This window comes from Callospermophilus lateralis, chromosome 3 (genome assembly GCF_048772815.1).
Source record: "Callospermophilus lateralis isolate mCalLat2 chromosome 3, mCalLat2.hap1, whole genome shotgun sequence".
Classification (NCBI taxonomy): domain Eukaryota; kingdom Metazoa; phylum Chordata; class Mammalia; order Rodentia; family Sciuridae; genus Callospermophilus; species Callospermophilus lateralis.
The window spans coordinates 67333319-67357268 of NC_135307.1; the positions used below are offsets into that span (position 1 = coordinate 67333319).

General features: G+C 37.7%; 1 pseudogene; it reads right to left on the reverse strand.

Moving 5' to 3' along the window:
* Positions 1 to 6746: 6746 nt before the first annotated feature.
* LOC143396214 (U2 spliceosomal RNA) lies at positions 6747 to 6831 on the reverse strand (annotated as a pseudogene).
* Between the last annotated feature and the right edge of the window lie 17119 nt (positions 6832 to 23950).

Sequence of the window (23950 nt, forward strand, 5' to 3'; positions counted from 1 at the left end):
ATGGTGGCACATGCCTGTAATTCTAGTAGCTTGGGAGGCTGAGGCAGGAAGATCTCAAGTTTAAAGCCAGCCTCAACAATTTAGTGAGGCCCTGAGCAACTTAGTGAAACTCTGTCTCAAAAATAAAAAAAATAAAAAGGGCTGAGATGTAGCTCGATGTTAAAGCACCTCTGGGTTCAATCTCTAATACAAAAAAATAATATAAATGAAATCTTATTTATGATTTCTTTTGGGGGGGACCAGAGATTGAACCTAGGGGGTGCTTAACCACTGAGCCACATTCCCAGCCCTTTTTTAATTTTTTTTTTTTTTAAGACAGAATCTTGTTAAGTTTCTTAGGGCCTCACCAAGTTTCTGAGGCTGGCCTTGAACTTGCAATCCTTCTGCCTCAGTCTCCCAACCTGCTGGGATTATGGGCATGCACCACCGTGCCCAGCACATTTATATAAAGTTCTTTAAAAAGCAAATTAATCACCAGACACAGTGGCCCATGCCTATAATCCCAGCAGCTCAGGAAGCTGAGGCAGGAGGATTGCAAGTTCAAGGCCAGCCTTAAAAACTGGCAAGATCCTGAACAACATATCAAGAACTTATCTCAAAATTTAAGAAAAAACTTTAAAAAGGACTGGCTCAGTGGTTGAGCACTCCTGGATTCAATCCCTGGTGCCAAAAAAAAAGTAGATTAATTTGTAGTTTCAAAAAGTAGCTCAGTGTTTACATTGGGAGGGAATTTCAAAGGAGTTATAAAACATTTTCTGAATTAAAAGATATTTATTTAGTTTGATTATACTCATGGTTTCATGGATATGCTAATAGAAAATCCTGCTAAATTATATACTTTATACATATGTAGTCTATTGTATACCAACTACACTCAATAAAAACATAAAAATATGAAAACAAGCTATATTGTGAAGACCTAATATAATAAAAATTACAAAAAGTCTTAATATATTTTGACTGGTATTACACTAGATCTATAAATCAATTTGAGGAGAACTGATATCCTAAGAATATTGTGTTTTCTGATTCATGAATATCACATATCTGCATTCATTTAGATCTTTAATTTACTTAGCAATGTTTTGTAGTTTTTTTAAAAATATTTTTTAGTTGTAGATAAATACACAATATCTTTATTTATTTTTATATGGTGCTGAGGATCAAACCCAGTGCCTCACCACTGAGCCCCAGCCCTGTTTTGTAGTTTTTTGATGAACAAGTCTTACATATATTTTTCAAGAACATTTCCTATATTTGGATACCATTCTAATTGGGTTTTAATTTCAATTTTTGATTAGTGTTATGATTATAAAGAAATACAATTGATTTTTGTATATCTATCTTGCATTCTGGTACATTACCAAACTTATTTTCTAGTTCTAGTAACTGATTTTTTTTTAATTCCAAAATTTTCTCTTTGAACAATCATGTTGTCTGAATATAAAGATAATTGTATCAGTTCCTTTTCATTTTGAATGTTTTAAATTTCGTTTTCTTGACTTATTGTGCTGGCTAGAGCCCCCCAAAATTGACAAGGGTAGAAATCTTTACCTCATTCTTGTGCTTAGGGGAAAATGATTCAATTTTTCATCAGTCAGTATGCTATTTGCAATGTTTTGTATAGATGCTTTTTCTGTATTAAGAGATTATCATATAGTTGTACAAGATATTTTAGTCTAACATGGTAAATTACATGGGTTTATTACACTGATCACAATTTAAAGGATATCTCAGCTTGCACTGGCTTAATTTTAAGTGTTCAACATTCCCACAAGGCTAATCACTATTGTTTTAGACACTGCAGTTCTCCATGTTCTTAGCCATTCTGCTATACTGCCCAATCCAATGGTCCAAAAGTTATTACAGGTTTGCATTTCAGAATACCTATCAAGAGTCTTTTTCATAGCCAGGCCTGGTGGTGCTCAACTGTAATCCCAGCAGCTCCGGGGGCTGAGGCAGGAGGATCATGAGTACAAAGCACAAAGCCAGCCTCAACAACTCAGTGAGGCCCTAAGCAATTTGGCAAGACCCTATCTCTAAACTAAATATAAAAAAGGGCTGGAGGATGTGGCTCAGTGGTTAAGTGCCCCAGGGTTCAATCCCTGGTACCAAAAAAAAAAAAAAAAAAAAAAAAAGAGTCTTTTTCATGAATCTCTTTGAAGATGAAACACTTTTGTATTATGAGTTCTTAAAAAAGCTCTATCAATAGGCCACAGAGTAAAACAATAACTGTCTGTGTATGACAAAGACTTTAAAGGGCCATAGTTAAAGATCTTATGAGAGTTTATTTGCTGAGCAAATTTAGTTATTACTGTTGTAGTCAATATTATAACATAATCACAATTATGACTGATAAGTATGCATATCTTATTATGAACAGTGAGAGTACTGGCAAATTTCTATGAACATCATATATTTTCAAATACTTAGATTAAAAATAAATGCCCATATCTATATAAACAGGTTTATCTTCACTGTATTTGACAGTGCTTTACATGAAATTTAACATATCAAATAATCCTAATTTGTTAGATATCTCTCTTTTAGAAAGAGACAGAACAGAACAGATTTCTTTGAGATTTTCCAGGGGCCTTTTTGGAAACCTCAAAGTTAGTTCCAGCTCAAAAAGACTCAGTTGAAAGCTGGGTGTGGCAGCAAGCACCCTATTCACAGCTACTTAGAGGCCGAGGCAGAGGAATCACTTGCCCAGGAATTCTAGATCAGCCTGAGCAACATAGTGAGATCTCATCTCTAAAAAATAAAGATGCCACTTAAAATTTGATCTTGGGAGGGTTTCAGAAAGGTTTATAAATAATCACAAGCCGCTAGGAGACAATATTTGGTTATCTATTTAACTAAAGTGAAAATAACCACAGAGGCAGGACTGGGGTTATAGCTCAGGGGCATAGCACTTGCCTAGCATGTACAAAACCCTGAGTTCATGCCCTAGTACTGCAAAAAATAAATAAATAAACCAAAATAAAAAGGCAAATGTAGAAATTTACATTAAAGATTGTGAACAAAATTTAACTCTTCATGTTGATAGGTAGCAGAGAGACATAAGTAGTGAGAACATGAGTTTAAGGTGATAATTCTATAGACGGGAGTCTACAGTGTAGATCCTACATGTATTCTTTTAAAAATCAACTTACCTGAGACCATCCTGACACTGCCTGGCTTAAATCAAAAGAATACCCTACAGTCCTCAACAAATATATATATATATATATATATATATATATATATATATATATATATATATATATATATATATAACTTGACCATGGGCCTTTATTTTATTTATTTACATGCTGAGAATCAAACCCAGTGCCTCACACATACTAGGCAGTGCTTTACCATCAGGCTACAATCTCAGCCCAGCAAATAACCTTTTATCTGCGGGAGAAATACAGACCCATGGACTACCCCCTGCTAATAAGAAGACACAAGTTACCATGAAGGGAGACTTGTGTGGCCTTTACACAGATAGGATTCCAGGAGTCAGGGAGACAGGATAACTGGAAGCAAAGCCAAGCTCCCCAACCATAAAATCTCTAAGAACAAGTTTCAATTAAAATCAATCAACATGGGTCAAGGACCCAGAGTTGCTTTGGATCTTTAGCATATTACTATAATACTAAAATCTCCCCTCTATGGGTCAAGGCCATACTTTTGACTTATTTTCAGTCAAAAGTCAAGAAGTGGACCTGGATGGGACCTATTAAAAACTTCCCTGGGACCCTCAATAAAACAGAAGTGCAGAAGGGGTACACTGTCCTTCTCCTCTCTGAGAGGGCCCACTGTCCCCTTTTCCTACCCTTCTAATAAACTCATGCTTGCTATTATATGCAACTCACTTGAAATTCTTCAGGGAGTATTGCAAAAACCAGTGACCAAGGACCTCTGCAATAGCTTCAGCAACACAGGCAGGTCTTGCTCTGTAATAATATTAAGAAAATTATGTATTTTTAAGTAATCAAAGACCTGAAAAAGAAAACATGAAGCACAGTAAATTGCTTTGATAACATATATAATCTTGGTGTTACTTAAAAGGTTAAAAGGTTTATTACCACCAAGTGCGGTGGCACACACCTGTAATCCCAGCAGCTTGGAGGATGAGGTGGGAGGATCATGAGTTCAAAGCCAGCCTCAGCAATGGCAAGGAACTAAGCAACTCAGTGAGACCCTGTCTCTAAATAAAATACAAAATAGGGCTGGGGATGTGGCTCAGTGGTTGAGTGCCCCTGAGTTCAGTCCCCAGTACCCGCACCCCAAAAAAAGTTATATTACTTAAAAGCTTAAAAAAAAGTAGATCAATACTCCAAGAAAACTCATTTTACAGAGAAAAGTACTAATTTGCATCAATGTACTATTAATTCTAGTTAATTTTAATAAAAGTTTATAAATAAATCCATCTGATTACAACCACATTTAACCACACAAGGTTCCTTTCCAAAGATTCTTAATTTTTTAATTCATTAATTTTTGTCCTTCATTCTTCTTTTTCATTCTAAAATAACCTTTCATTCCATTTTAGTATGGAATTCCTTTTGCTTTTAACAAAAATGTGTATTTCACACCTTTTTTTTATCAAGACACAATTTACTTTCTTATACGCCTCTCACAATTAATACAGGTATAGTCTTTTTCTTCATAACACAAACTTCTCATAAGGCAAAGGACATGTTTATTACTAGATCCAAATAGATTTACCTTTTATATACCATATAAAAACAAGATGCCTGAGCTGGGTTTGTGGCTCAGTGGTAGCACACTTGTCTGGCATGTGTGAGGCACTGGGTTCAATCCTCAGAACCACATAAAAATAAAGGCATTGTATCCACCTACAACTAAAAAAATTTTTTTGAGACATCAAATTAAACTATAGTCTTAAATTACTTTTGGTTGTTGTTGACAAACAACCACACAGGCAAATATAAAAAGTATCACATAAACAAAAAATCTCACTGAATTGTTTAGTGCCTTGCCATTGCTGAGGCTGGCTTTGAACTCATGATCCTCCCACCCCAGCCTTCCAAGCTGCTGGGATTACAGGTGTGCATCACTGCACTTGGTGGTAATAAACCTTTTAACCTTTTAAGTAACACCAAGATTATATATGTTACCAAAGCAATTTCCTGTGCTTCATGTTTTCTTTTTCATGTCTTTGATTACTTAAAAAATATAGAATCTTCTGTACTACATAAACAAAAACAGTACATGTATGTACTGTTGGGTGCGACAGTACATACATGTAATCCCAAACACTCAAGAGGCTGAGGCAGGAGGTCACACGCTCAAGGACAGACTCAGCAATTTAGTGAGACCCTTTCTCAAAATAAAAAAATAAAAAAGGCTGAGAATGTAGCTCAGTGACAGAGCACCCCTGAGTTCAATCCCCAGTAAAAGCATTTACCATGCTTGACATACGTACATCAAGCAATTCCTTTTTAATTAACATTTTGTTCTTTTTTTTTTTTTTTTATGTTTTAGTTGTAGTTGGACACATGCTTTTTTTTTTTTTTTTTTTTAAATGTGGTGCTGAGGATCAAACCCAGCACCTCACACACATGCTAGGCAGGAGCTGAGCGGCAACTCCAGCCCAACATTTTGTTCTTATTGATTAGATTTATAGTTTTACAATCTTGTGTTTGCTTGCTTGTTTTGTGATGCTGGAGGCTGAACCTAGGGATGCTCTATCATTGCATGCTAGAGGATTACTCTACCAACTAAACTACATTCTCAGCCCTAGTTTTATTATCTTAAACATAAACATACGCTTGTTTAACTAGTGAACCCAAGTTGAATAAAACTATATGTCTACATTATCTTTTATTTTTCTTTTTCAAATGATGCTGGGGATTGAACTCAAGGCTTTGTTCATTCAAGGCAAGCACTCTACCAACTGAGGTATATCCCCAGCCCCCTCATTGTCTTTAATACTGAAAATTCTGAAGATATTCCTGGTTTTATTTCACCAGCATATTAAAAATAAGCTTTATTTGCCAAAGTTTGTCCCAGATCAACTATTTAAATTTTGGGCTGGTTTCTACGTTTCTGAGAATTTTAGGAATATTTAATTTATAAGCTACTTCAATCTGAATAGAATTTCTTTAAAGGATTTTATTAAGTGATTTGGTAATACTACCCATAGGTAGAAAAATATCACACATCTGTAATATCCATCCATATATACATAAATATACATACCATACAAACATGAACAGAGATCTTAAACTTTTGTCCTAAATTTTTAGCCATGTTTCAATAAAACTTAGTAATCCTACTGTTTGGACTCTCTCTCTCTGTCTCTCTCTCTCTCTCTCTGTCTCTCCCTCTCTCACTGTGTTGGGATTTGAACCTGGTCTTTGCCTTTGTTCTAACATAACGCTATCTACAACCCCAGTCCTTCCCTTTATATTTTTATCTGAATATCATGGCACAAATTAAGTTTTCCTGTTTATCAATATTTTATGGAGTTATGATTTTGATTTTTATTTGCCCTAATAAGTAATCTCATGGAGGTAAAAGGAGACCTCTGGCAGTTATCCAAATAATCCCAAAGCACTTTTGGGTGGATAAATAAATCTAATGTACTAACAGTTAGCCTTCTTTCTTTTCAGCCACAGGTAGCTGCTTTTGAGGCACACTGATTCCCTTAAAAAGCGGGAAAAAGCTCAAGTTCAAGTGATTGAGAGGTTGAAGTGAGGAGAAAGATCTGGCAAGGGTGTAGAGAGGGACAGAAGAGGTAGGGGTTTGAAGGGCGAAATATTAAACTGATAAGAACAGATACTACACTTGATCTTAGCCAAAAGGCCAAGAAGCAATGAAGAGTGAAATATTAAAAATTCTAGGGAACTGGTTGGGCAAAGGAGGAAGAAGGTATAGAAATGTTGGGAGGAAGAGATCTTTGTGGAATCGGGGAAGATCATAAAGTTTCAAGTTATCCTCAGCTGAACTGAGCCAACAAGAAGTTGGCAGAGCCTGTATCTAGCAGGGGATCAAGAAGGGTCTTATTTATTTGTTTTGTCTTTTGTGCTAGGGATTGAACCTAGGACCTCACACGTGTCAGCAAATCCTCTACCACTGAGCCCTCAAGGAGGGAGTTTCAATCAACTGATGAGTTAATATGGAAGAAACAGGATGCGATAGAGAGAACATAGACGACCATACAGCTGAAACATACTAAACTAAACAAAGCTTGGTAATGATTCTTAACCTCTGCCAGCTTCTGCCAGTTATCCCTGAAGTCTACCTGCAGGCCCCTAAACAAATGGGATGTCCCAGTTAAACAGTCAACAGGCACTGAAAGTTCCACTTGTTTTCTGAACGTCTTCCATGGCTGCACTCTCTCAAAATGAGGAGCTCAAAAGAATCCTATGCTAAAACAACTTATTCTGGTTTTCTGACCAGCCTCAGGCAAGGACTGGCCAGGGTGCTGGGATGGGGGCAAGAGACCTTCCCACCTCTGCTGGTGGGACATTATGGAGTAGTATGATCTGAACCCTATCAGCTGGAAGTTCCCCAAACAAAATAAAAAGGCAAGTCTGGGTTCTTCTACTTCGTTCTAACTTGACTGCACAGCTCGTTCTCTCCCACTGGAAAACCTGGTCCCTCATTAACATCAATCTTGTCTTCTGTTGCAAAGAATTTAAGGAACCTTAATCCAACAGTTTATTTTTATTTTTAAAAATATTTTAATTGTTAATAGATCTTTTGTTTTATTTATATGCAGTGCTGGGGATCAAACTCAGGGCCTCACACATGCCAGGCAAGCACTCTACCACTGAGCTACTACTCCAGCCCTAACCCAACGGTTTAAGTGACACCATAGCCACTAAGCTAGTTTTCCCCTGTTCTTCCAGGACTTTGATTTTTCTGCTTTATTTTCATTATTAATGCTAACTTTGGCATTCAAAGACCCTAAATGTCATGTTCTGTTGTCACTCCTCTTTCAGTGCCTGCTGCCTGATTAAGTCAAAGGTGTCTTCACTCATATGTCTTTTCTTGTTCTTTATTTTCTCTGTTTATACATATGATGGAAAAGTGTTAAATTTTGATTTTTGTTAGGTAATTAGGACCATTCAGCTTTTAATTTTTTCTTATTTCAGTACTGAACCCAGAGTGTCTCTACTACAGAGCCACAACCCCCAAGCCCTTTTTATTTTGAACTACTTTTTTAGTGGTGCTGGGGATCAAATCCAGGGTCTCACACATGTCAGGCAAGCACTCTATCACTGAACTATACTCCCAGCCCTTTATTTTATTTTGAGACAGAGTCTTGTTTAGTTGCTGAGGCTGATCTTTAACTTGCAATCCTCCTGCCTCAGCCTCCCAGGTCACTGGGATTACAGGAGATTACAGGCATATGTGCCATGCCTGGCTTTTTATCTTTATAATGCCCGTAAGATCTACAGCAATGTTCATTTTTATTGGTTCTTGATAATTTTTTCTTATTTATCTTATTGATCTTGCTAGGAGTTGATCAATTTTACAAATCTTTCCAAAGAATCAACTTTTGGTTTTTGCTAAGTTTTTCAGTTGCATCTCCATTTTCCTTGAATTTTACTCTTAACTTTATTTATTTATTTATTTATTTATTTTTAAAGAGAGAGAATTTTAGTTTTTTTAGTTTTTCTTTTTATTTTGGCGGACACAACATCTTTATTTGTATGTGGTGCTGAGGATCGAACCCAGGCCGCATGCATGCCAGGCGAGTGCGCTACTGCTTGAGCCACATCCCCAGCCCCTACTCTTAACTTTATCATTACTTTTATTTTACCCTTTTGGGTTTAATTTTTTTCCCTCCATTTATTTATTTTTTTCATATTTTTATTGAAAAAATTATTTATATGCATTTTAATTGTACATAGTAGTAAAATTCATTGTTACATATTCATAATGCACACAATGTAACCATATAATTTGGCCATTATCACTCTTTTAGTTTTAAAATAAGATATTGATGTAGAAAAATTTTTAATATTGCATTTAAAGCTACAATTTCCCTATATATACTATTATAACTGTATCTCACAAATTTCATATTTTTGTGTTATTTTATTCCAAATAGCTTAACATTTCTACTGCTTTTTATTTTTATTTTTTTCATCTATAAGTTTTGGGGAAATATTTTGCTCAATTTCCAAACATTTAGAGATTTAAAAATCCCCTAATTTCACCCATTTGATGATCTACATGGTTCAAGTCAGTACTTGTCAGGATTATCACTATTATCTTTCTCTGATTTTCTGATGTGGTTTTGTTTATTTGTATTTTGGTAAGCATTAATAGACTTTTGACTCAGCAATAAGAAACCGCTCTGTGTGGCATATCTGGCAATACTCTGCAAGATTCCTACTGTGCTCCCATCTGTTATATTTCAATATAACTTCAGGCACAGGGAAACATGCCACAGATCTCAATTTTCTGGAGGGATTTTTTTTTCTAATTTGTTAATAAATACAACAAGGAAAGGAAAAACAAAGTTCTTAATTATCTTTGTAGCTCCTTGAATAAAGAAGTGCTTAGTGTAATAACTTAAAATGGAACTATGGGTATACTTTATGTTTTGAAATTGGGTCACCATAGGGGTCAGTATCAAAGAGAAAGAAAATTCAAGAGGTATTCTGTTTTCCATCTCTTGAGAAAGCTCGTTCTGGATGGAAGCACAGCACAAGTCATGAGGGGTCAGAGGACTCATCAAAAGAATTTCAAATAAAGGCGTAGCAAGAAAATTAAAGGTTCTTTACTAGACCAGACTTTGAAAATTTGTCATTCTGCAGTAGGTTTTGGATATTTCTAAATCTTCTGGCCGAATCCTAAATTTTATACAACAAAACTTTTCCTGATTTCCTTGGATTAAATTATCTTAGATAAGATTCATCTGAGGCTTCTAGTTGTATCTTCTTTAAGTTGGGGGATATATATATATACACATATATATGTCATCCCAAGGCAAGAGAATTTTACTTTTGTATCACAAGGATCATGTTAATTTTTCTAGTACAACAGTGACATCTAGTGGAAAGAATTCTTTGGTAAATTACCAAACAGATGAAATTAAACATTTTCTATTTCTGTCAATTAGAAAAATAAATGGTTTTAATCATTTGTCCCTTAATAAATGTATGTTTGTTTTCTAAATACAAGCCAGTGCCAGTGATATAAAAAGTTTTCAACACTTAGAGTAAAAGCCTTGGGCTGGGGATATAGCTCAGTTGGTAGAGTGCTTGCCTTGCATGTACAAGGCCCTGGGCTCAAGAAAAAGAAAATGAACAGCACATCAATGATTATTCACAGAAAGTGGAACCCATCCCAGAAATACAAGGTCTTTCAACATATGCATTGTGACCCTTCAATAGCTCAGTTGGTACAGCCAAGGACTGTAGTGGGCGCTCCTCAACATATGAATCCTCAATATGCCATCAACAGAATGAAGGGGGGAAAACAATATGATCATCTTAATAGATACAGAAAAGAAATTTGATAAAATTTAATATCTCTTCTTTTTTTAAAAAAAAAAAAAAGGCTCTCAGTGCTCAGTGACTTACTGTGTGACCAGAACCCTAAGGAGAAATGGTTTAGCATGTTATCAGATAATATTTGGCATCCACCAAATTCATCTGAGCAAGGAAGCATGTTCTGTTCCTTCTACCTATCTTCCCTCCATTGGATCTCTGATAAAGTGTTTTGATAATAACCTTGGAGACTAGCAATTGGGTTCTGATCATACTCCTTAAAGATTCTTGGGAGATAATAGTGAAAAAAAATATCTATGAGAACCAACGGTTGAGTTCAGAATGGGAAAAGGGAATTAAGGATTTCTAGATAAGATGCATGCCTGAGGAAGACGCATTTAATATACTAACTAGAATAAATAAATAAAGCCATTGAGTAAGTTCTAAATTGTTCTTTGTTCTCTTTCAAGTTTGGTCTTGCTTGGAAGTTCTAGGGAATTGCCCTGCCCTTCTATAGAAGATATGACTGGTTCTCATATTTCAATGAATCCTGATCACTAAAAAACCCCTCTTATTTGTTTAGTGTCAACTATGAGCAAGGCATGGCAATCGCATTTCATGTGTTTGTGTGTGTGTGTGTGTGTGTGTGTGTGTGTGTGTGTGCTGTAGATGGAACGATACCTTTACTTGATTTATTTTTATGTGATGCTGAGAATCTAACCCAGTGCCTCATACATGCTAGGTAAGCTCTCTACCACTGAGCAACAACCCCAGCATCCACATTTTATATATAGTAACTCATGACATGTTTCTCATACAAGTCTTGATGTGTAAACATTGTCAAATCTCTTTTACAGATAAGAAAAATGAGGCTCCAAACAAGTTAGATAACTTGCCTAAGTCAAATAGTTAAGTAGCAGAGTCAGAGATCAAATCTCAGTTATTTCACTTCTACAGCCCATTATCTATTCATTATATATATAGCCTCTACCATACAACTGGAAGAAAGAGAAAATGAACAGCACATCAAAGTTTAATCATATTGGGCTGGGGAAGTGGCTCAAGCGGTAGCGCGCTTGCCTGGCATGCTTGCAACCCGGGTTCGATCCTCAGCACCACATACAAACAAAGATGTTGTGTCCGCCGATAACTAAAAAATAAATATTAAAATTCTTTCTCTCTCTCTCTCCCTCTCTCTTAAAAAAAAAAAAAAAGTTTAATCATATCAAGTGGGATCCACCCCAGGAATACAAGGTCTTTCAACATGTATCAACACACCATCTAACAGAATGAAGGAGGGGGAATCATATGGTCATCTTATAGATGCAGAAAAGGCATTTGATACAATTTAATATCCCTTCATGATAAATTTTCAGAACAAATTAGGTAAAGAATAAATGTACCTTGACATAATAAATGCCCTATATACCCAGCCCACAAAGAGCATAACACTGAACAGAGAAAAGTTGAAAGTTTTTCTCTAAGATCTGAACAAGGAAAGGATGTCCACTTTCATCACTTTTATTCAAAATGGAACCAGAAGTCCTGGCTGACACAATCAGCCAAGAGAAGGAAATAAATGACGTCCAAATTTAAAAGAAGAAAGTCAAATCTTCACTGTAGATGATATATTTTCATCCATAAAATACCTCAAGGGGGTTGGTAGAGTGCTTACCTCATATGCTCAAGGCCCTGGGTTCAATCCTCAGTAGCACATACACACGCACGCACGCGCACACACACACACACAGACAGACAAAAAAAAAACTCAAGATGCCACCAAAAAACTATTAACACTGATAAACAAACACAGCAAAATTGTAGAATATAAAGTCAGCATATAAAAGTCTGTAGCATTTCTATTTGCTAATAGCAAATTATCTGAAAAAGAAATTTAAGAAGGCAATCTAACTTAAAATGGCTACAAAAATACCTAGGAATATATTTAATCCAAGAGATAAAAGATCTCTGCAATGAAAATTAATAAAGATAATAAGGAGAAACCATTAATAAAGATAAGAGAACACACACACAAATGAAAGACATTCTGTGTTCATGGACTGGAAGAATCAATATTATTCAAAGTTCATAATAGCCAAAGACATTGACAGATTTGACGTAATCCCTATCAAAATACCATGACATTCTTTACACAACTAGAAAAAAAAAATTTGTAAAATTCATATGAGGCCACACAAAAAAACAAATAGCCAAAGCAATCTTGGGCAAAAGAAATAAAGCAAGAAGCATTTTAATGCCTGACATCAAAATATACTACCATGCTATAGTAATTAAAACAGAATTGTATTAGAATACAGACACATAAGACCAATGAAACAAAACGGCGAGCCTAGAAGTAGACCCACACCTCTACAGCCAATTGATCTTCAGCAAAGCTGCTAAGGGGATATATATATATATATATATATGTGTGTGTATATATATACATATATATATATATTTTAGAGAGAGAAAGAGAATTCTTTAATATTCATTTTCTAGTTTTCGACAGACACAACATCTTTGTTTGTATGTGGTGCTGAGGATCGAACCAGGGCTGCACGCATGCCAGGCCAGCGTGCTACCGCTTGATCCACATCCCCAGCCCCTAAGGGGATATATATTAGGGAAAAGAAAGTCTCTTCAATAAATAGTGCTGGAAAACTGGATATGCACATGCAGAAAATGAATTCAAACTGGATTAAAAATTTAAATTCGAGACCTAAAACTATGAAACTATTAGAAGAAAAAAATAAGAAAAATACTACTTGATACTGGAATAGGAAAGGATTTTTTGGGGGGGATAAGACTCCAAAAAGCACTAAAAAAAAAAAAAAGCAAAAACATGACAAATTATTACATCAAATAAAAGAGCTTCTTACAGCAATGGAAACAATCAACACAGTGATTGTAGATATTTGTAAATTATATATCTGATAAGCAGTTAATGTCCAGAATGCATAAGAAAATCAAACAACTCAATAGCAATAATAATAATAGTAAAAATAATTCTGTTTAAAAATGGGCTCTCTGGCCCTTTCTTCCTCTCTCTCCCTCTTTCTTTCTCCCTCCCTGTCTTCTCTCCTTCTCCCTCAGTCATCTCCCTCTCTCCCTCTCTTCTGCCTTGCCTCAGGCCTAAACGAATGCGGCCAGCCACCCATAGATGAAACTGAAACCCCGGAAACTGGGAATTAACAGAATATTTGAAAAACTAAATAAAAATGGGCAGTAGATCTAACATGACATTTCTCTTTATATATATATTTTTAGCCCTGCAGAGGCAAGTTCTCAAAAAAAAAAAAAAAAAGCTTTAACAACTTAAGGAGAACCTGTCTCAAAATAAACAAAAATAATAAAAAGGGCTAAGGATGTACTCAGAGGTAGTATCCTTGGGTTCAATTCTCAGTACCAAAAAAAAAAAAAAAAAGAAAGAAAGAAACAGAAAAAGAAAGAAAGAAAATATGATCTGAAGAGAAATCACAGTATAACTTGGCATTTGTCATGTGAAGAATGTGAAGACATACAAATGACCAAATGCTCAAAATTATTAATCATCAGGAAAATGCAAATCAAAACCACAATGAAACCAGGCATGGTGGCACACACCTATAGTCCCAGCCACTTGGGAGGCTGAACTACACACACTATGTTTATTCCAGTTTTCTTTTTTGTAATGCTGGGGACTGAATGACCTCACACTAGCTAGGCAATTGCTATACCACTGAGCTATAGCCCCAGCTTTTTTTTTTTTTTTTTTTTAATGATAAAACCCAGGGCCCAGTGAATGCTAAGCAAGTGCTCTGTCACTGAACTAATCCCCAACCCTCAGTACAGTTTTCCAACTAGTTATTATAAAAAAGACAAAATACAACAATACTGTTGGTAAAAACGTAAATTAATGTAGTCATTCCAGAAAACAGTATGGAAGTTCCTCAAAAAATTAAAAATACAACTACTGTATAATCTAGCAATTCATTATTGGGTAAATATCCAAAGGAAATGAAATCAGTGTGTCTGAGACAGCTGCACCTTTTCAGAATTTTTTATTCACAGTAGCCAAGGTATGGAATCTACATTGGTATTCACCAAGGTGTGAACTGATAAAGAAAATGTGGTATACACACACAATAGTTTAGATATATAGCCATATATATCCCCAGGCCTGGTGGTGCATGCCTGTAGTCTTAGCTACATAGGAGGTTGAGTCTGGAGGATGGTGAGTTCCAGCTCAGCCCAGGCAACATAGCAAGACCTAGTCTTAAAAAAATTAAAAATTAAAGGATGAAATTCTGTCATTTTTGACCACATGGATGGAACAGAAGGTCATTATGTTAAGTAAAATAAGCTAGTGACAGGAAGACAAATACTGCACAATCTCATATATGGAATCTAAATGAGTTGATTTTTTGGAAGTTAAGAGTAGAATAGTGGTTCCCAGAAGTTGGGGATAGGAGGGGCAAGAGGGATGGGGAGAGGTTGGTTGATGGATACTAAGAGGAGAAATCAATTCTGGTGTTCTATAGCACAGTAGGGTGACTATAGGTAATGATAATGAACTATATTCCAAAAAATCTAGAAGAAAGGATTTGGAATGTTTTCACCATAAAGAAGTGATAAATCACGTCTGTAATCCCAGTGGCTCAGGAGGCTGAGACTGGAGGATCGTGAGTTCAAAGCCAGCCTCAGCAATGACAAGGTGCTAAGCAACTCAGTGAGACCCTGTCTCTAAATAAAATACAAAATAGGGATGTGATTCAGTGGTTGAGTGCACCTGAGTTCAATACCTGGTACCAAAATAATAAAGAAAGCAATGGGGAGTTGGGGATATAGCTCAGTTGGTAGAGTGTTTGCCTTGCATGCACAAGGCCCTGAGTTCAATCCCCAGCACCACAAGAAAAAAAAAAAAGAGAGAGAGAGAGAGAGAGAAATGATAAAGAAGATAAATATACTTACCCAGAGTTTAAACATTATAGAATGCATACATATGTTTTAGTCCATTTTCCATTACTATAATAAAGAAATGCTTGAGACTGGGTATTACATAAAGAATAGGGGTTTATTTGGCTCACAGTTTTGGAGGTTCCACAGCATGGCACCAATATCTGCTCAGCTCTGGTGAGGATCCCTTGCTTTGTCACATTAATGGAAAACATCATTACTGGAATGCATCCAAGAGGAAGAGATTACATGGATTGGAAACCCGAGACTGAGAAGAAGCTAGTCTTGCTCTTTTATAAAATCCCCCTCTGGACAAATAAGCAGGGTCCCAAAAGAGCCGTATTAATCCCTTCTGGGATCAGAGCCCCCAATAACTTAATTACTTTGTGTTAGACTCCACTTTTTCTTCTTCTTTTTTTAAAATATTTTTTAGTTGCCTTAATTTTATTTATTTATTTTTATGTGGTGCTGAGGATCGAACCCAGGGCCTCACATGTGCTAGGCAAGCGCTCTACCACTGAGCCACAACCCCAGCCCCTAGACTCCACTTCTTAAAGATTCCACACCACCTCTGAACATCACCACATTGGGGATAAAGCTTCCAACATGAGAACCCTGGGGTACACATCCAACTGTAACAACATATATGAAAACATCATAGGGTACCCCATAGACATGTATAATTTTTATGTCAATTAAAAAAATTTAAAAGTGAAAAAATAAAAGGAAATGGAAGATATTCTTCTTTATTAGTGTCTAAAAACTGATGAAGCACTTTTACTATTTTCCTAAAATGAGAAAATAACATTTTCTCCTCTGCTTAATACCACCAAACTTAGTATACTCTATATTTTCTGTCTCAGGAGCAGTAGAAAGGAAAGAACATGACTTCTGAAACCAATTGCCTAGATCAGAACCCTGACTTGCCTAGTCACTAGCTGCATAGCCTTGAGCAAGTGACCTACCTTTTCTTGGGCTTCAGTTTTCTCATCTTAAATGGAATAATAAACATCTATTTCATAGGTTATTTTGAGAATTAATTTTTTTTTTTTTTTGGTACTGAGGACTGAATCAAGGGGTACATACTTAACCACTGAGTCACATCACCAGCCCTTTTTATTTTTTATTTTGAGACAAGGGTCTCACTAAGTTGCTTAGGGCCTCACTAAATTGCTGAGGCTTGTTATGAACTTGTGATCCTCCGGCCTCAACCTCCTGAGCTCCTGGGATTACAGGCCTGCACCACCATACCTGGATTGAGGATTAATTGAAGTACCTGTACGCCACACCACTAAATAGCATTGTAAATATTGGCATCATTACTATTAACATATTAAAAACTGACAAGTTGTTGAATCTCTTCATTTGTAAACCATGAGTGGGGTTTTGTTTTGTTTTGTTTGGATATTAAATCCAGGGGCACTCTACCACTGATCTACATCCCCAACCCTTTATATTTTTTGAGACAAGGTCTCACTAATTTGTGTCGTTGCAAATTACTGATTGGTTGATTGACTTAAAGACAGGGTCTTGCCAGGCACTGCCGCAGTCTGGCTGGGCACAAATCACAAGCCACTTCAGCAGGAACAAACTTTATTTCCAAACTCCACCAGCACACTCCACACATGCTCCCGGGAACTCTCCCGAACGCCACTCATGCAGCTCCTCCCGGAACACTCCACACACCAACTGGAACTCCCACCACCGGAACTTCACCAACCAATGCGAATTCTTCAGGAATCCCCCCCCCCCTCAAAAGTCATCATCTTAATGGCTCGCTGGCGTCACCTCTCAACCACTACTTCTGGCAAAAATGCCATGTGTCATCCCGACTCAGCTGTGGCCCTCAACAAGGCACAGTGGCATACACCTGTTGTCCCAATGACTCAGGAGGCTGAGGCAGGAAGATCAAAAGTTCAAACCCAGCCTTAGCAATCTAGTGAGGCTCTAAGCAATTTAGCAAGACCCTGTCTCAAAATGAAAAATAAAAAGGGTAGGGAATGTAGTTCAGTGGTGAAATATCCCTGGGTTCAATTTCCAGTACCAAAATAAGTAAATAAGTAAATAAATAAATAAATACACTGTCTTTCTATGTTGCTCAGGCTAACCTCCAACTTGGGATCCTCCTGCCTTAGTCTTCTGTGTAGCTAAGATCATAGGCATGCACCATCTGACCAGTTTCTGCCTTTAAGTTGGAGTGTTTAATCCATGTACACTTATTATAATTACTTGTATGGTTGGACTTATGCCTTTCACTTTTCTGTTTCTGCTGTGTCATGTCATTTTGTACCTCTGTTCCAACTTTACTTCTTCTTCTTCTTTGTTTTTTGGGGGGAGGTACTGGGGATTGAACCCAGGGGATGTCCAAGATATTATCTTTGAATAAATGATTTAGACAATCTGCTCATCAAAGTTGGAAATTACATTAAATTAGAAGCGATGCTAATATTTTTTATGATAGTCTAGGGAGCATATCAGGTTAAGAAGCTGCAGCAGTTTGAACGCTGTGTCCCCCCAAGTTCACGTGTTGAGACCTGGTCCTCAATGCAGTGATATTAAGAGGTGGGGCCTTTGGGAAGTGATTAGGTAATAAGAGTGAATGGGATTAGTGCCCTTATAAAAGAGGCTTGAGGACACACAGAAGCACCATCTTCAAAGCAGAGAGCCCTCTCCAATATACCCATCTGCTGGCACCTTAATCTTGGACTTCGCCCTCCAGAACTGTAACAGATTTCTATTGTTTATAATTTACCAAGGCTGAGGTATTTTGTTATAGCTGCTCAGTTGGACTGGGAGAAGCTCAAATAATGGGGCAATGTTTAAAGTGAATTTTTTGTAGTTGTTTCAGTGGTGGGGATCAAACCCAGGTCCTCACACATGTTAGGCAAGTGCTCTAACCACAGAGTTACATCCCCAGCCCAAGAGTTAAAAGTTACTAGGCTGGAGATGTAGCTTAGTGATACAGTACATGTTTAGCATGCACCAAGCTCTGGGGTGATCCCCAGGACCCCCTGCTCCCCACCTCCCTCCCTCTCTCTGTCAACAAATATTAACACTGCTGGCATTAAAAAAAAAATGAGTTTGGTTGTGCATAACAGAAAGGCTAAGTTTATTAGAACTTAACCAAGTGTGTGGTATTCAGGAGCACAGAGTGCCATACTCCATGCTCATCAGACAATGCCTGGAGTTGTTCCCACAGTAGGAGGATACATAAGCCAATTCATGCTCTTAGAAGGTCATCAGATAGCAAGGTAACTCAAAACTGTGTGCCTATGAGAAACACTTGAGGTGTTTATTCTGGAGAAAAGATATTTGAAATACTATCATGTGAAAGGGAATCAGATTTTTTTCTCATCCAGAGGACAAAATTAGGGCCAATTGCTAGATGCTGTACGTTAGAGAGGCAGATCTCAGCTCAAATTGAGACATTTTTTCCTTTCTTTTATAGCCTCACACACAAACTAGGCAAATGCTCTGCCATTGAACTCCATCCCCAGCCCTTCTTATTTTGAGACAGGGTCTCTATAAGTTGCCCAGGCTGGCCTTGAACTTGTGATACTTCTGCCTCAGCCTCCCAAGTCACTGGGATTACAAATAGGTGCCACTGCATCCAGCAAGAGACAATTTTAAGGTTAGAACATTATAAAAGCCAGGTGCAGTGACACATGCCTATAATCTCAAGGACTCAGGAGGCTGAGGCAGAAGGATCATAAGTTGCCCAGCTTGGGCAACTTAGCAAGACCCTGTCTCAAAATTTAAAAATTGAAAAAAAAGGTTGGATATGTAGCTCAGTGGTAGAGAGTTCCTGGGTTCAATCCCCAGTACTGGGGGTTGGAGGGGAGAACATCACAGAAACAAAATGGGCTGTTTGAGGAGACAATAAATTTCTAGTAATAATAAAAATACTGGCTATGACATACCAAGATCTATAATGTACCAGGCTGTATTCTAAATAGTTTACATGAATTAACTCATTGTGCCTCAAAAACAACTCTAGGAGGAACTGCTGTTATCTTTATTTTACAGGTAAGGAAACTGAGTTTATTCGACCATGGCCAGAGAGAAAGTATAGATCTTGGACTGGGGGAATACCTCCTTGAGCCCTTACCTGGCAAGTACAAGGCCCTGGGTTGGATCCCCGGCATTGCCCTGGCATGCTTGCACATGAGCGTATGCGAGTGCGCACGGACATGGCAGATGTGAATGTAAGGAATCTGACTATGAAGTCTTAATTCTTTATTGCTCTGTGCTCAGGCAGGGGCTTGCTGGACTAGAGTGAAGGGTTTCATAGGCAGATCAAGTGCTGGCTAGGACCAGTAATTTGCTGGAACTAATAGCTATATTTATTGACCATTTGCAGTGTGTCAGGCACTGGACTAAGGAATTCCTACGCATTAAAAGAGATAATACAATAAAGCACCCAGCAGAGCATCAGTGTACTCAATTTACCATTAGCTGTTATGATCACTTTTAATCCTCTCAGCAGCTATATTAAATGGGTGTTGTTGTATTCATTTTGCTAATGGAGAAACTTAAGTCTTGAGAAATAAATCACCCAGGATCAGATGGCAGTACGTGCACTGCTCAGGTGATCTCAGATCTATCTTCCTGATGCTATGGCCCCATTCCTTCCACTATGCCCTGCTTCCCTCTTCCCACCTGAAGTTTTGTGATGCCATAAAAGCAGGAATAAAATGATAATAAATTTACCTTTAAAAAAAGCCTCCACAAATTTAGATTACAAATTAGTATACCATTGTCTATTTGAAGTTAAATCTTAAATAGTCTAACAAGTATAAATCAGAATGCAGGGGCTGGGGCTGGGGCTGGGGTTCAGCGGTATCGCACTTGCCTGGCATGTGTGAGGCATTGGGTTCCATTCTCAGCACCGCATATAAATAAATAAAATAAAGGTCTATCAACAACTAAAAACATATTTCAAAAAATAAATAAATAAATCAGAACGCAAATGAAATTGGATTTGTTTTTTGTTTGCTTAATTTTCAAGCCTATTTATTTACCAGCTGAAGATCATTCGCCTGGTTCTTTGCTTTACAGGTTCCACCAGAAAATTCCCAGGGGCTGATAACTGAAGAGTAACACAAAGCCATGAGTTGATTTTGAGTTAATCAAATGGCCCTCAAAGATCCGAAGAGGTGGCACATGACTGTGATCCCAGAAGCTGAGGCAGGAGGATGGCGAGTTGAAAGCCAGCCTTAGCAACTTAGCAAGGCCCTAAGCAACTCAGTGACACCTTGTCTCTAAATAAAAAGAAATATATGGGGACAAAAAAAAAAAAAAAAGGTCTGGGAGCCAGGCATGATGGCGCACACCTGTAATCCCAGCAGCTTGGGAGGTTGAGGCATGAGGATCACAAATTCAAAGCCAGCCTCAGCAAAAGTGAGGCGCTAAGCAACTCAGTGAGACCCTGTCACTAAATAAAATACAAAATAGGGCTGGGATGTGGCTCTGTGGTGGAGTGCCCCTGAGTTCAATCCCCAGTACCAAAAAAAAAAAAAAATCAGAAGTGAGTAGAAGCTCATTTAAGGGCTTAAAAGCCTCAAGGACATAAGACATGGGGCCACAACTCCAAATTCAGGCACAGCATAGAACAGAAACTGAGCTCTCCGCAGAGGCCTGGTAGCCAGGAAAATTGTTCTGCCTGTGAAACAGAGTACGGAGAAGCCCTGCCCCTTGAGTGAGGAGAGACATGCTAACAGGTTGGCCAGAGATAGAAAGGGGGTCACCAAGAGAAATCTAAGCTTGAAGCCTCTGCTATTCATGGCTGCAGGTCTATATGTGCTGTCTTCAAGGTGAGAAAACCCAAAGCCAAAATATAAAAAGCTTCTGATAGATCCAGTAAAACCCCTGGGGCCCTAACAGAGCCATGCAGAAATGACCCCATAAGGACCCTTCACAAATCAGATCATGTAGAATTCCCACAATAAGGAACAGTGAGGATAAATTCCTGGTCAAAAATGAGAAAGAAACCCAGCATGGTGGTGCATGCCTGTAATCCCAGTGACTCAGGAGACTGAGGCAGCAGGATCACATAGTTCAAAAATTTAGTGAGGCCCTAAAAACTTAGACCCTGTGTCTAAATAAAATTAAAAAAAAAAATTAAGGGTTGGGGATGTGGTTCCATGGTTAAGTGCTCCAGGGTTCAATTCTCAGTACCAAAAAAAAAAAAAGAAAAGAAAAGAAGGAAGAAAGAAAACATGTCCAAGAGCCAGCAGATCGAACAAACAAGAACATAACAAAACCAGACACGAAAGGAGACAAGCAACATGAAAGTACATTGATAATCTTTACAGAGGAAACACTAGAGACTAAGGGAGAAAAAGAATATTATAAACAGAGAGGAAATGAGAGATAAGGAAAAGCATCCAGAAGGTGGCGCAGAGAGAAAGAATATAGGAAAACATTTTAAGAAATAATGAAAAATGAAATAAGAAGCTTTAAGCATGCCAAGAAAAACTCCAGGAGTAACTGGAGAAGAGAGAAGCAATATGAAAGATAATGGTGGAGGACTTTCCTAGACATCAATTCAAAGTCGGAAAATTCCAATGAGTCTTACTTAGAATAAATACAAGCAAATCAACACTTAAACACTCTGACATTAAATTTTATTAGTCACATCTCATAAAAAGATCTTTAAGATATGCTGAGAATTGAGAAGTGGAAGGGTCAGAGTCAGGGAATAATTATAAAAGAAAAGAAAAATAATTACATTGACATGGGCTTCTCATCAGTGGACTTTTGATTAGCAATAATAAAAATAATAGGATCGAGGTCAGGGAAGGGGCATTAAAGAAAACAAAGCTCAGAATTAAGTTTCCATTAGGAGGTAAACAAGTGGCCTAATAAAGTCATATCCTTATGTTGCTCTTTAAGAAATCATGGTGATTCTTGCTGCACAGAGCCAGGCACCTCTGGAAAGCATCAAACCCGGTTCCATTTAACCGTGCGATCCCTTTACCAATACTCCATTTACTTGACAGCCACTTTCATATCCCTGCTACTTTCTCCCTCATCATCCATTGAGTAGAGCCCCAAACCCTTTATTATAGTGCTGGGGATCAAACCCAGGCCTTGTGAATGCTAGGCAAACGCTCTACCATTCAGATACCCAGGGGTGCTTCACACAGAGCTATATACCCGGTAGTTCTTGCTTTGAGACAGGGTCTTGCTAAATTGCCCAGACTGGCCTCAGATTTGCCTTTGGAGGAGCTAAGATTACAGGCATCCACCACAGCATCTAGCTATGGGAACTCTTAATATTGATCTAAAAATAATGTGTTGTTTTTGTTTTAATTTTGACACAGGGTCTTGCTATGTTCTACAGGCTGGCCTTGAATTCCAGGGCTCAAGTGATCCATATGCCTCAGCTTCCTGAGTAACTGGGACTACGGGCACATAATCAGAATTTTTTTTTTTTTTTTTTTTTTTTGTATTGGGAATTGAACTCAGGGAGACTTGACCACTGAGCCGCATCCTCAGCCATATTTTGTGTTTTACGTAGAGACAGGGTCTCACAGAGTTGCTTAGTGCCTCGCTTTTGCTGAGGCTGGCTTTGAACTTTCAATCCCCCTGCCTCAGCCTCCTGAGCCACTGAGATTACAAGCGTGCACCACCATGCCTGGGTATAAACCAGAATTTTGAAAGGACAATTTTGGGAGGGTGGGGAAGAGAAGGGCAAGTACTCATGTAAATGAAGGGCAAGTAAATAAAGGGAGCCAAGACAGTTGGGTCCTCACCTTCTGCAATAAGAAACAAACAGTTTAAAGAACCGGAGAACCAAGAAAAAACAATTAAGCATGTTGTTTAAAGATAGGTCAAAAGTGGCTCTGCCTGAAGAGTGGGCAATGGGCAGGAGTAGGGCAGGGCATTGCTGCTTTTCTTAACAACCTCCTGAATTACTTGACTCTTTAAACCAAGTGTATGTATGTCATTGATTATGGTTATAGCAAAAAAGCTTCATTGAAGTTTCATGTTTATTTGGCTTTATAGAACGTCTCCACATATTAAAAGATAGTATGGAATCTTATAGATTTTGTGGACAGATTTTCATACCAATCACACATGGACATTTTTGTATTATGTCAATTCCTTCAAGCAATCTATCCCTAGAGCAGATACACATTATTGCTTATTGCATCATGAACAGGATTTCAACTTTAAGTGTTCATATTAATCCTGAATAGGTCCTGAATAGGTCCTGGATTTGAAGTTTTTCAGCATTTTTTTTTTTTTTTTTTTTTTTGGTGGTGCTAGGGATTGAACCCCGGGCCTTGTGCATACGAGATGAAGTTTTCCAGTTTTGATTGTGGGTGGAAATAAGGTGGGATAGCTTTCCCCAATCCTTAGTATTCTCCAAACAAGCAAACAAACAGATATTGGAATAATAGTGAATGGTGGAAATTATCAGTGTAGACAGTTCATTTTTTCTTAAGTTCCACTGGGTGCAATGGTGCACACCTGTAATCCCAGTGGCTTGGGAGGCTGAGACAGGAGGATTGTGGGTTCAAAGTCAGCCTCAGCGAAAGGGA